Genomic DNA, 12787 nt, shown 5'->3' on the forward strand with positions numbered 1-12787 from the left:
TGATATACCATTATTCATAAATAGTACCTTTACAGTTAATTAAACTTAAGTTAATAGTTATTTCACTGTCAACAAATAAGCAAATGTTTTATACACCATTTAATTGATTAACTGTTTATTGTAAAGTTGCAACTGATGTTTATAAACCTTTAAAATTGCTTAATAAATGGTTTAGGAAGCCTTTCATTGTTTGTTAACAGTTAAATAACTATTATGTAACATTCAATTACTTAAAGAGTTACCATTTATTATTGATGGGTATACTAACATTTCACAAAAGCAGTTTTTCCACCCCCCAAAAAAAATTTTAGGTTTTGGGGAAACAACCCATAACAGAAATCTTGATCAGAAAATGTCTTGTGTTTTACCTTTTATTTTAAATTCTGGGGTACAGATGGTAAAACACAGCTAATTTCAGTTTACCTGTGGCTCCATTTTATCTGATCCTAATGTTTGGTTTGCTACAGTCCTTAGTGTAGTAGTCTCCACTATCAAATTCTCTATGTTTGTTGGCTAGATTATCCTTCATTGTGACTGGTTGAATGAGAAGAAATTAGCTGTAACTCAGCTCGGCTTTACCAAAACAGCATAACGTACAGCACCTTTAAAGAAGTAAACACCTTCTGAGCACCTTGCATAACTTTCACTTTGATTTTAAATAGTCGGCAACAACTAAGAAAAAAACAGACTCAGCGCTCAGTGTGTAAACACTCGTTGACATCTGTGACTACAAATTAGTCAGGATTCAGTTGTGTGGTGGAAGGAGAGCGCACCATTAGCAGAAGCTCTGTCAGGTGGCAGATTATCTCTGCAAGTGGGCTGTGTCAGTGGTTTACTCTCCTCTGATTTTGCCTGTAACTGCAATGAAACACAGACGTACAAAATAGGCATGATCCTGACGACCAATTTCACATCGTTTTACCAGAAGCTTAAACTTACATTAATCAACTAGTTTTAAAGTAAACAAACACACAGAAAACAGTCAGAATTGAGCACAATTTGATTGATACGGAGATACATTTTTCAACCAAATCCTATTTCCGATGCTGTTGAACTGTGAGGCACTTTGCTGACTTTTATTCCGTGATTGGTCGTTATGTTTGTAGGATCATGTGCCATGTTAATAGAACATGGTGCAAACACATTTATAGAAAACAATATTCAACGCATCATTCGGGAATGTGTCTGATTATTATAACAGCATTTTCATTGGGTAAACGCAATTGCATCGTCGATGCAACAGTTAGTACAAAATAATGCTAAATGTTCTCTCTCCTGTCCCGTTATTTGAGAGGCAGTCGATTGCATTAATGGATGTAAATGAAAATCAGATTAGAAAAGACAGATATTGATGTATTATGTACAATAATGACTCTTTTTCATCGTAGGTTTATGTCTAAACAACAAGCATACAAAGTCTGTGGAGTTATCACATGTCAGTTTCCTCTGACTGGCATACAAAGGCTTTGTTTGTGTGCTCCACATCCTCCCCTCAGTGTTTCTCCCTCACTATCTCTCTCTCTTCCTTGTATCGCCCCAGCTCGCAGCAGCAAACAGAGTTGTACGCAAATGCTAAAAGCCATAATGCATTATATTGTTTGGTGTTAACATTTGAATATTTAAATGGTGTGTTTTAGATCTAGATGTTCCCATTTCAATTTCCATACACTGTGCATGCTAAACGCAGACAGTTAAGTTAGCCCACATGGCGGGTTGAAGACTTTGTGAGCATATTTGCATCTTTTCTGCGCAATATTGATTTGACACACCATCGTTTTTACGATGATGTTCTTGCTTTTCACACACACTTGTTAACAATGCAAGTTACCTATGTTTAATAAATGATGACTGTATGTGGCCTGTGTCAGAGCCACGGAGCTGAATGTGTGAATCACCCACGTACATGCCACTTAACCAAATTGGCAAAGCTGATAAGCCATATTTACATAGCAGTGTTGCTGGGCGTGATTACTATCAGTAAAACTTCCCCCCACGCTTTAATGGAAAGTTGGGATAGAACTTAGTGTGGGTTACAGCTGCCCTCAGGAAAATAGCTCAATTACACCCGTGCATATAAACACTCATGTGGCTGTCGGAGTGGTAAACAGATGTGGGGTGACAGTCTGTAGTACATGATCAGTCAAGCAGCTGTTGCTGCACCTTCGTTCATTCACTTGTTCTGGTGATGGATTCCTATTTCTCCCCCCACAGCTCGCCATCCAGCCACACTATTTGCTTATGGGGCAGTGGCAATGGGCAGATTAAGCTGCTGAGAATATCATTAACATGTTCCCTGTGTAAAGCTAACGCCTGCCGCTCTTTTACTGTCACTGTCAAACACAACAATCAGTTTGCGTGATCATTGATGGACTGAGTATCTTTCTTCTTCTTCTTTCCAAACTGAAAAAAGACAGCACAAGAGCTTTCACAATGATGTCATATGATGTTATTTTGTCTTGGCGTGCTGTGCATTTGTACTCACACAGTGTATTGAAAAGGACATCGCCCTTGGCTGTTGTCTCATTGGGAGCCTACCTGTCATACGGCTGATATGACGCTCTTTGAATGCGGCGCGTACATGTGATCAGAGCTGCAGCGAGCGCCCCACATGACAAAGTGACTAGGGGTGTCAAAGCAGCCTACAAACAGGCCTGTCCTCTTCCAGACAGGAAGCTGGGAGCAGCAGAGGCGCTGCCTTGTCTCATCTGCCAGCAGCGCTCTCTGCCTCATCACAGCAACCATGTCTGATGGTGTGCACAACTCCATGCTGGACGGCTGTTTTGATTTCATCCTGTGTGACACATCTGTTGCTTGTCACGTTGCGTTGTGCCTGTCTGTGAGCTGAGCGCGACCGGGGCAAATGCGACTCTCATCCTTCTGTCCGTGTTTACAAACAGGGCTCGCGCTTACAAACCGGCCAGCATGGTCCACATCATGTGGAAGGTCAGGGGGCCTTATGAGACACTACGTGCACCTGTGCAGCTGGTGTCACAAGCTATCAATCCTGATGCAAGTGTGTGGTGTGTAGGCTGTAAAGTGTGAGTGCTCTGTATTAAAAGATGCATTATCTGCTAATAAAGTCTGAATGAAAGCTCTAGAAGTAATTACAGTGATGATTGTATATAATAGGAAAAGAAAAAAGGTATGGATCTTGGTCGCTTTATTATCCTCTAAGTTTTCTCCATCACGGTCTGATGTTTTTCTGAAAATAAATTATTTCCCTGCCTTGTCTAATTGAGAAAATTTGCTACAGCTGTAAATCAAATCTCCATCTAAGGTGCATTCCTCACAACGTGCTCTTTATGGACTTTTAAAGTGCTTTGCAAGAGCATTTAAACAAAACTACCAAAATCAAGGATATTCTATGCAAGACTCCCACTGTCAGCTTAAATACATGAGCAATGACCATGGCTAATTGGATCCATCCCGTCCATCCATCCATCTATGAAGTACACATGCTATATCAGCGAAAATCCAACGACATTGTTTCACTCAGCGTAAGGCAGGCCCGGCACTAAAGAGCCAGAAAGGTATTTATTAATGGGTTGTTACAGTAGCTCAGGAGGGCTGCATTCACAAGTGCTTCATTTCTATGTCCTTGTCTTTCCAATCAATATTCAAAAGTGCCTCGTAATTACACGTTTAGGATTCATTTACATGCAAAGTGCCGGTGTGGACATAAATTACAGTGAAAAAGTTCTGTCAGTGAGATTTTTTTATTATCATTATTTATTTGTGCTTATTTTCACACACTTTACCATTCGTATTATTTATCTCATCATTATTATTTTCTAATATTTGGATAAACAGAATAATTTCATTTGACATGAAACTAAAAAATAACAGCAAAATGAGAAACCTCAGGTTCATCTACTTTAATAATTTGCATGAGCACCAAACCCCAGCCTGTTATGTAAATGCAATCCCTCTTAAGAGGGTGGGGAAAAATTTGAGATGGCTCATTTACATTGTCAAATAACACAACACTCATACTTTCCATTTACTATCAGACTGTTTTTGCACTAACGTGGAAATGATCAGCGTGTGTATTTCCTCACAGCCAAGCCGAAGCAAACAATAGCGCCGCAATACAATATGAAAACTGGGCTGGGATGGTGTACAACGTGATCGAACACCGTGACTGCCATTCTGACCGGCCTCGTCAGACCAAAAGACAACACGTAGCAGCGCAGGCACGGCAGGGAGGCGCAACGCTGCTATGGGGCTCTAATATATTCAAAGAGGGATCATTTACTTAAGGCTCGCATCCAAGGATCAGTCTGGCCTTCATTAGCCTCAATCTGACACGGATGTGAACAACATGTTGGCTTGCCACATGAACACTGCCCCTCCTCCCTGCAAAACCCCAAACACTCAACTCCCCTCCCCTCTGTGAGACCTGCACAGCAAATTCCTCTGGAAATATCACAGGTTGTTAGCATTCCACAGAGAATTTTACATGGGTGTACACTCAGGCCTTAATTAGAGACACTATTTGATCATTCAGCAGCTGGGCTTTATTAAAAATACGGGTTCACGTCGGCCTACAGTCACCCCCGGCTCACTGTGAAAGAGCTTGCAGAGGCAGGAGAGTGTATGAAACAAGAAAATGAATATTCATGACCTGATACATAGGGTCCCTGTACGGGAAATCTACACCCCAGCAAACCAGTATGTACACCCAGTTTAGAACAACATCTGGGTTTGCTGGAACATCTTGACGATATTGGTATTTCAATTCATATCACTCAGTGTCATCCACAAATAAGGAAGGTGGGAGGATTTTGTGTGGGGTTGTTCTTTTTGTTTTCACTTTTATTTGAAAAGCTGGCCTGATACACAACTTCAGTAGGGATTCTTTCTTAAATCATTGTGTTAGTATTGAGAGTTTTAATGTCCCCTAATGGATTGATTATGTACATTACATCCATGTATACATAAATATTTATATATAATATGTATACTGTTTCTTTTGCACTTTCTTTGCGTTACCTGCGCTGTTACCAACATACAGGACAGTTGACTTGTATACAGACTCTTTCGGCCTATACTTTTTTTGGTGATTTGACATTTATTATAATCTGTGTTTTTCACTTAAATATAAGTAAGTAAGTTAGTAAGTTAATAGAAAGGTTCTCAAATCAAAACAGAAGACATTGAAGCAAAAGTGAGAAAAAAAAATCATCCCTTGAACATGAACAACAAAAGTAGCTCAGTGAATAAATGCTGCAGATGCTTGCATGATGGCGTAATCACGTTCACAAACAAGACATGTGTGATATCACTGAAAAGCGTAGAAACTCCGCTTCATGTGAGTTTTTTAAGCATGTGAATAGGGTTAGCAGGTCAAAAGTTATTAAACACTTTAGAACAATAGCTATTCTTAGCCTGTGATACCTACTTTCTTTGCACATGCTGCTGTACAGTACTGTCCTGTACCATTCACCTTTCTTTATTCTTTACCTTTAACTCCTTTGTTTACTTCTTCTTGCCCTTGTTCCTCACTGTATATATATAATTCTGTGTAAGTACACTGAGAGCAATGTCAAATCAGAGTCATATCGTTGTATTTGTATATTTATTTGGCCAATATCGTACATTTTGATCCTGATTCTGATGGTCTAAATGCTGTATTCAGAGCTTCTTTTATCCTATCTCTGAAAAAACATTATGTTTTTAATAAGTAATATGTATTTGACTTATATTTAAATAATAAATACCAGCAACCTCAATCAAAGCAGCACATGATGACCTTTAACAGAGGTCCACTGAAAGCCTCAGCCTAAATGTCAGCACAGAACCCGAAGAGAGGCGAAGAGATGTAAACTATATCTGACCAAGGTCGACAGGGACCATAAAACAAACAGCGGGTTTAAGGTGAAGTCTTCCCTGCGTGAAGGTTAGCCATGTTTTGTGTTTACACTACACTGCAGGCTTTGAAATTGTTTTGCAGTGTGGAGTCTGCCCGGGGTCATTGTTTGTTTTTGACGTGTTTATACACCACACAAGGAGTAATGACTTCTAGGATAGTCAGGGGGATGCAGACACGATCCAGCATGCGATCTGCAACTTTCTTTACTTTGCAGGTTCACAGACGACTCTCAAAGGGTCAACACCGACCTCGTCACTGTCAGCATCGTTCAAAGCGATGTAAATATGCGACTGCATCGGGAAGTGAGCAGATCGGTTACTATGCAAAACCTCTCTTATCATATCAAACTCACAACAATTTCCATACAATGCCCTTCTTTAAAAAGACATAAAAGCAGTCTGTTCACATGTCAGAAAACAATGATGAGTTTAAAGCAAAGCTGATACATCAGTAGTGTTTCTGTGTCTCCTGACGTGCACAAGAAGTACTTACTTTGATCTGTGGCTCCACAGGATGTCACCACTGGAGTCTCCTGGCTGGACCGGCAGGCAGCAGATATGGAGGGGAGGAGAGAAGAAGAGGAGAGGAGAGGAGGTAGGAAGGAAAGTCAGGGGGTGGGGGGAGGTGTAAACGGAAAGAAAAACAGAGAAACAGTGGAAATGATTTGAAACATGAAGGTGAGGAACTTTAAGCAAACACAAGCACCTTATTACAGCGGAGCCACCTCAGACGGTTGATGGTTGTTCGGTGTGTGTGTGTGAGCCTACACACACACACACACATACCTCTGAGTGTGGAGGGACACAAAACAGGTCGCTTTCAAATTAATTTTCATCAAGGCAGAATTAAATAGGTCTCACAGTGTCCCCCCCTCCCTCCTTTAAATATCTGTGGATACATATTTAGTATCTCAAACGAGAACTCCCTTGATTAAACAAATAATGACACATTCCAAAAACTGTAAATGAGTCCAAATTAATTTGAGAATTGCACTAATTGCATTTAAACACTGCTCCTCCTAACCTTAGATCAAGCACTTTTTAATTACTGCCTTCTGAAGACTGAATCCCTGCAGTGTTGATGGGAAAATATAAACAGTTTTACAGTGTTTATTATATTCATATCATATATAAATGACGCTCCAGCAGAGTGAACACCCAGGGTATTAAAGTGGCTCTCACAGTGGAGCTCTGTCATTCAGTCCCACTGCCCCATGCCCCTTAGCCTTAACTCCTTCCCTCCGTTTGCAAACACAGAGGGAAGAAACAGCAAAATGTGTTTCCTGAAAGGGAGGAGAGGTGGAAAAAGCCCATCCTGCCCCGAGAATCACTGCCGCCCCACCAGAGCCGCCGCCACTGGCCTTTCTGCAGAGGCAGCAAAAGTTCCCCGAGAGGGGAGTGTCTGCCAACTCAAACAGGGCTCATTCTTCTCTCTGTGGGCCGCCAGCCGCCCATGTGGGCCCGCACTGGGCTTCCTGAGGGCTCGCTGCAGCTGGAGCACTTTGAATAAAGGTAACAGCAATGTCACAGCTACTGTAAACTTGCTCGGCTGCTCCTGTCAGCAGGACGTTCCCAATCAAAGCAGAAACAACCCCACCTAAAACACAACAGTTCAATCCTTTTTTTTCCACCGGCCCCAAGTCCAAACTTCCCACGAATCACAAAGAGAGCGCACAGGCGAGAGGGCAAAAAACGGTTCCCTGATCTTGCCAAACAAAATGCCAGGAGAGCGGGGAGTGACATTCAGCTCAGGGGTTTAAAAATACGAGCAATTTGAAAATGATTAGAGTCTTATTTTATTGTTGAGCGCCTGACACAAGAGAGGAAACCAGAACAATCAAGCCGACTGACTTTTTTTTCCCGCTGAATTTAGAAACACTAATTAGTTTTGCTCTCGTAAAGCCAACCTGAAAACGACCAATTAGAAAGTGAAAATGAGACGTGCAGAGGAAACAAGAGCTTGTCATCTCCACCGTTTAAGTCCCATATGCACAACTTTGCTGTGATGACTTTCACACGCACACACACACACTCAGGATGATTGGCATGCCGCCTACTAAACCTGATGTCACGTACACACTCTGACCAGTTAATGGCACTTTAAATCAAATAGCATTTTGCTTAAGGAAACTATTACAGATCTGTATGGCCACATCAAACCTGGGCAGAGCAGCTTGGCCATGCAGATGTCTGAAGCACCAGGCTGGGAGAGGATACTGACCACAGCACCAGCTGCTCTCAGCTATAGACCTCACAGGTGCCTTGTTTCTATGAATTTCCTCTTTCAAGGGTACTGGAATAATTCCACTGCATGAAAAAATGCTTCATAGAAACCTTCATGTACTTATATCTCACGCACATTACACCCGCTGAGCAGTGTTGGCTCATGTTTAGCCCCTCGTTAGAAATAAAAACCTGTGGAAATTATCTTCAGGAATTTCACTGCTATTCCCCGAGCAAAAGGTGGCGAGTGTTTCATCACTGTCGGACTGAAGACGGATGGGCTGTCAGTGCCTTCCCCTGTCCACCATCCAGCTCCTGGGCTGGGAAGTGGCTAAAAAAGGGCCGGGGCTACGCTTTCCAGGCCTGCGCCTTTTACTGGGAGTAATTCTCAGATGCCAGGTCGCTGCCAACGTCCTTGCAGCCAATGGCAGAGAGGCCAGTAAGTTCACATTAACTGCAGAGTGTAACTGCGCTGAACATCTGCTCATGAATGAGAGCGCTGCCCACTAACTCAGCGAGTTGAGGCCCGCTGATGAAAAATTCAACGTTCTCCTGGCTGGCACGCTTGTTTTGCACTATTCTCCTGAGCCCCCAGAATTATATTAAGAGAATTTCAGCACGGCCTGGTGTATCTGAGAGAACAGCTGGCACTGAAAAGGGATCTGCCGCTCGGCGAGAGCTCGGGGACTTCACACGGGATCTGCCTTCTCCTACACCATTTGTCCTTGAAGGAAAAAAAAAAAATACGAGTGTTAAGCACCCAGGTAATAAGAAGAAAGCAGAGGCTACATTTAGCTGATTACACCACCCATGTGTGCTACAGCGGACAGAGCATAACCGATGAAGACATGAATCGATATGGAGTGAAAAGAGAAGACAGAGGGGCAATTGTGACAATAAGTAGCTCCCTCAGGAGACCTATTCACTATACCTCTCCTTTGTTTGGCTTGTTTAGCTCATTAGATTGTTAACTAGGAAGGATCTGCCCCCAACCCCACAATATGGAATCAGTCTAATCAGAAACAGAAGCAGCCGGCTCAGGGGGGCGACTACATCAAAGACTTTGGAAAGTATGAAGGCAGTCCCACAATCCTGTCCTTCAACCGCTGCAATTATGTGCCTCATAAGTTTACGATATAACCGGAAGGACAAAGTATATCATTGATTATTAGATAAAGACGGCTATTTTACTACAAGATCAAATCAGAAAATCCTCAGTAACTCGGCTCACACATGAACTGACACAGCCTTTCCTCTGAAGATGATGAAATAGTTTAAAAATGTCAAGTTTAAGGAAGTGTTGACTCCGAGCACACACTAAGAATAAAAGATTACCACACTCTGTAATTTCACTTCTGTCTTTCTCAGAAATACAGTTAACAGATTTCTATATGTCAGCACACAACACAACCTGTGAAACTCATTGGTGGTTTGATCTTAATCTAGTCTCATTTAAACAACACCCCAAATCATGTGGAAATCATCATGGTAACGGCCCGTAAAACAGAAAGGATGTGTGAATATAATATCGCCAGTGAAAACCAAGAGGATGTCTGGAGAGAAGCTCATTTAGCCGGTGACAAATGACGGCACTTTGTCTTCCTGACAAGATCCCTCCTTCATCAAATGTCCAACTTCACATGGAAATAGGAAATCACACATTATCACACTGACAAACAATTACAACCATGTCATTAGCAGCAACCCTGGGCCTGAAACCATTAACAAAACACAATGTTGCACACCACGCTAGCCATCAGAAGAAACACAGGATGTAGATGAAAAGACACAGATAAATCAATCATGACACAAACAACCTGATGCGAGTTAGAGTTTGAGAAGGATCTAAGTGTTGGGAATGATAACAGGCCTGTGCGCCAGCTGAATAAATCACCAAATAATCTCCAGCAATCAAAAGTTCCTCATCTCTGAATAAAGATTTATGCCCACGTTGATGACAGAACAGTGCTCGCCATATATTAAAAGTCAACACTTTAGAGGAGTTTCTCTCTAAGTGACTTAATCAGATACAGAGCATTAGTATCTTTTTTAATACATCTCCCAGTGTCAGGCGGCAAATGAAAAAGCTGGCCTCTGTAAATATGACTGCTTACTTCTAACACAAACATTGTTGACACCTAATGTAATTTCAGCGGGACATCCAACTGAAAGCGCACCGGGGTAATATAATGCTCTTAATGAGAATTCCTTCCAGCTTGAGACCTTGGCGAGATAGCCATAATGCATGGCTTCTCTTTTTAATAAAATAATTGTTACAGTTATTAAAGATGAATCTCATCACAGTCGAGATGACAAAATAATTCATTACCAAAACCAAGGCTTTAAATAGCTGCAAATTATGAAGCCCTACCCCCCACTACCCCTCGAAAATACACTTCCAGATAAATGGGTTCGTTATTTCATATAAATATTAGATATATGCTGCCCTTGAAAGGAGAGAAATATTGCAACTGTCCATTAGGAAGTTTGCAGACACACAATGCAGTGTGCACAATAAATCAATACAGAAAAAGCTATCAATAAACAACAATGATCCAAAACTGTGAATAATTTGATTTTAAATCATTACATTACAACCCTTATTCTAGTTATAACACAGAGAACTGTGGCTGTATATTGTTTTATCCCGTTTTCTCTTTTTAATCTATATATATATTGTGATAATAGTTGTTATTATTTACATTACAGTCACAGCATTTTTTGCTGTATAAATCACTGGCTACATTTACAACAACCATTATGATCACTTACAATATACACACACGTTTTTCCACATTATTTTTTGTGTTTTTTATAGTCTTGCTGTTTTGTCTTGTAATGTGCTTCTAAATAAACAATTGCTAATCACAAGTCATCAGTTAGCTGCATCTTAAAGATTCCCTTGACACATTTATTAAGCCATACAAATAATTGTCTAATGTGTGTTTGACTTGGTTTTTGCAGGAAAAAGTATAAAATCCTTAAAATGGCACCTATTACTTACTTACTGGAAATCCTGAATATATGAAAATAAATGCAAATATTTTTCATTTTACAAGTTTAAAGGAACCGTTTGGAGTTTTTGAACACTAGAGGCACTATTGAGTAGAACCTGACTGATATACCGGTTGGCCGGTATTATCGGCTGATATTAGCCTATCACAGATATACTGACTGAAGTTTACCATTTCAGTCCACTAGCGTAATTTTAGTTTATTATGAAACTATCAAATATGTCAGCCTCCATGACACATCTTTGTCACAAGTGTTTGATAACATATTTTAAGGATTACTGAAAAAGAATGTGTGTATGTCGTTGATATTGGAATTTTTTACACCCTGATATTGCCATCAGCATCAGCCCCAAAAACTGCTCTACTACTGAGCAATATCTTTATGAGTGGTTCCTCATTTTATGTGTATCTTGTGTGTGCCTGAGGGCAAACGTTTGGACAGGGAAGTATATCAATATTATATTGTTATCGTGAAATGAGACAATACTGTGTCTAAGGCTTTGGATATTGTTATATCGAGATATATAAGTCTTGTCTGGTTTCAAAGGCTGCAATACAGTAAAGTTGTGTCATTTTCTGATGATTGTTTATCAAAAATCCTATTGTGTTATTATTTTGTGAGGGTACCCACAGTAAATCAGTCTATAATATTGTCACAATATCGATATCGAGATATTTGGTCAAAAATATCATGAAAATTGCAAGCTAGTAAACATGGATGTAAACCATGCATGATTTAAAATTTGTTTTTTTGAACGGCTCTGAGAAGACATACAACACAATTTTCAGACCTAGCATTTTGTTGAGAAACACTTCATGTACATATGTTTGAAACTCCACAGTACCCCTTTAACTGCTGGACACAAGCTGCCTCCTACTTCACTGTAGGGTCTATTCATGTGCACAGGAGGCTTCAGGTTTGCACATCACGCTTGTGTACGCTGAATATTTGACCAGTATTGGCTTCCAAACTATTTGTGATGTCACAAATTGTGCTAATAGGCCCGCCTCTTAAAATCAGATTTTCAATGAGCTCAGAGGAAAATTTCAGCTTTGAGCAATGAATGTGAAAACAGCCTTCTAGTGTCAAACTCTGGACGTACATCATTCTACACAGTGAAGCTCAAACATTCAACTGTCGGAAGAAAAGGGAAAAACACATTTTTGATTGGAGGAGGACTTTAAAATGTCTTACTTAGTCCAACCAACACGTCAAATGATGTATTAATAAGTTGATTCTATTTCAGCAGTAGATAAAACCACATGCTAACAGCACAACACTGGTCTGCTTCTTCTTACACGATGTTGCACACATCTTCTTTTGGAACGTGCAGTGTTCCTCCACATGTGAAACAGAGAAAACACCGGAACACATGTTTGTACAAACCTGCAGCCATCCCCCCACTCCCTTCCCGTTCACAGTTCTCTTCTACCTTTATTTATGTATTCAAAAGAGATAATTTACAGTGATGGCATGGAAACTTCCCAGCATGCCTTTTAACCTGTCGTTTTTCACTCTCTCCGCAGCAGGATGTCCAGAGGAAATGCTTTATTAAGATCCTGCCGACATGAAGAGCTGCTGTGACTTACTGGTGCATTACTGTCTAAAAGGCAAAGTTATTTAGACCAATAAAAGGCTAATATATTGTTGGAGTGGAATTACACAGAAGTTATCTCTG

General features: G+C 40.6%; 1 protein-coding gene across 3 annotated transcripts in view; it reads right to left on the reverse strand.

Annotated features, from left to right (window-relative positions):
• foxp1b (forkhead box P1b) overlaps window positions 1–12787 on the reverse strand; it is a 164420-nt gene that overhangs the window by 116082 nt on the left and 35551 nt on the right. For all 3 annotated transcript variants that reach the window (XM_073467781.1, XM_073467780.1, XM_073467783.1), the window contains one exon: window positions 6365–6408. The gene's annotated coding sequence lies outside the window, so the exon portion shown is untranslated. The remainder of the gene's footprint in view (window positions 1–6364; window positions 6409–12787) is intronic.

Source organism: Pagrus major, chromosome 6 (assembly GCF_040436345.1).
Source record: "Pagrus major chromosome 6, Pma_NU_1.0".
Classification (NCBI taxonomy): Eukaryota; Metazoa; Chordata; class Actinopteri; order Spariformes; family Sparidae; genus Pagrus; species Pagrus major.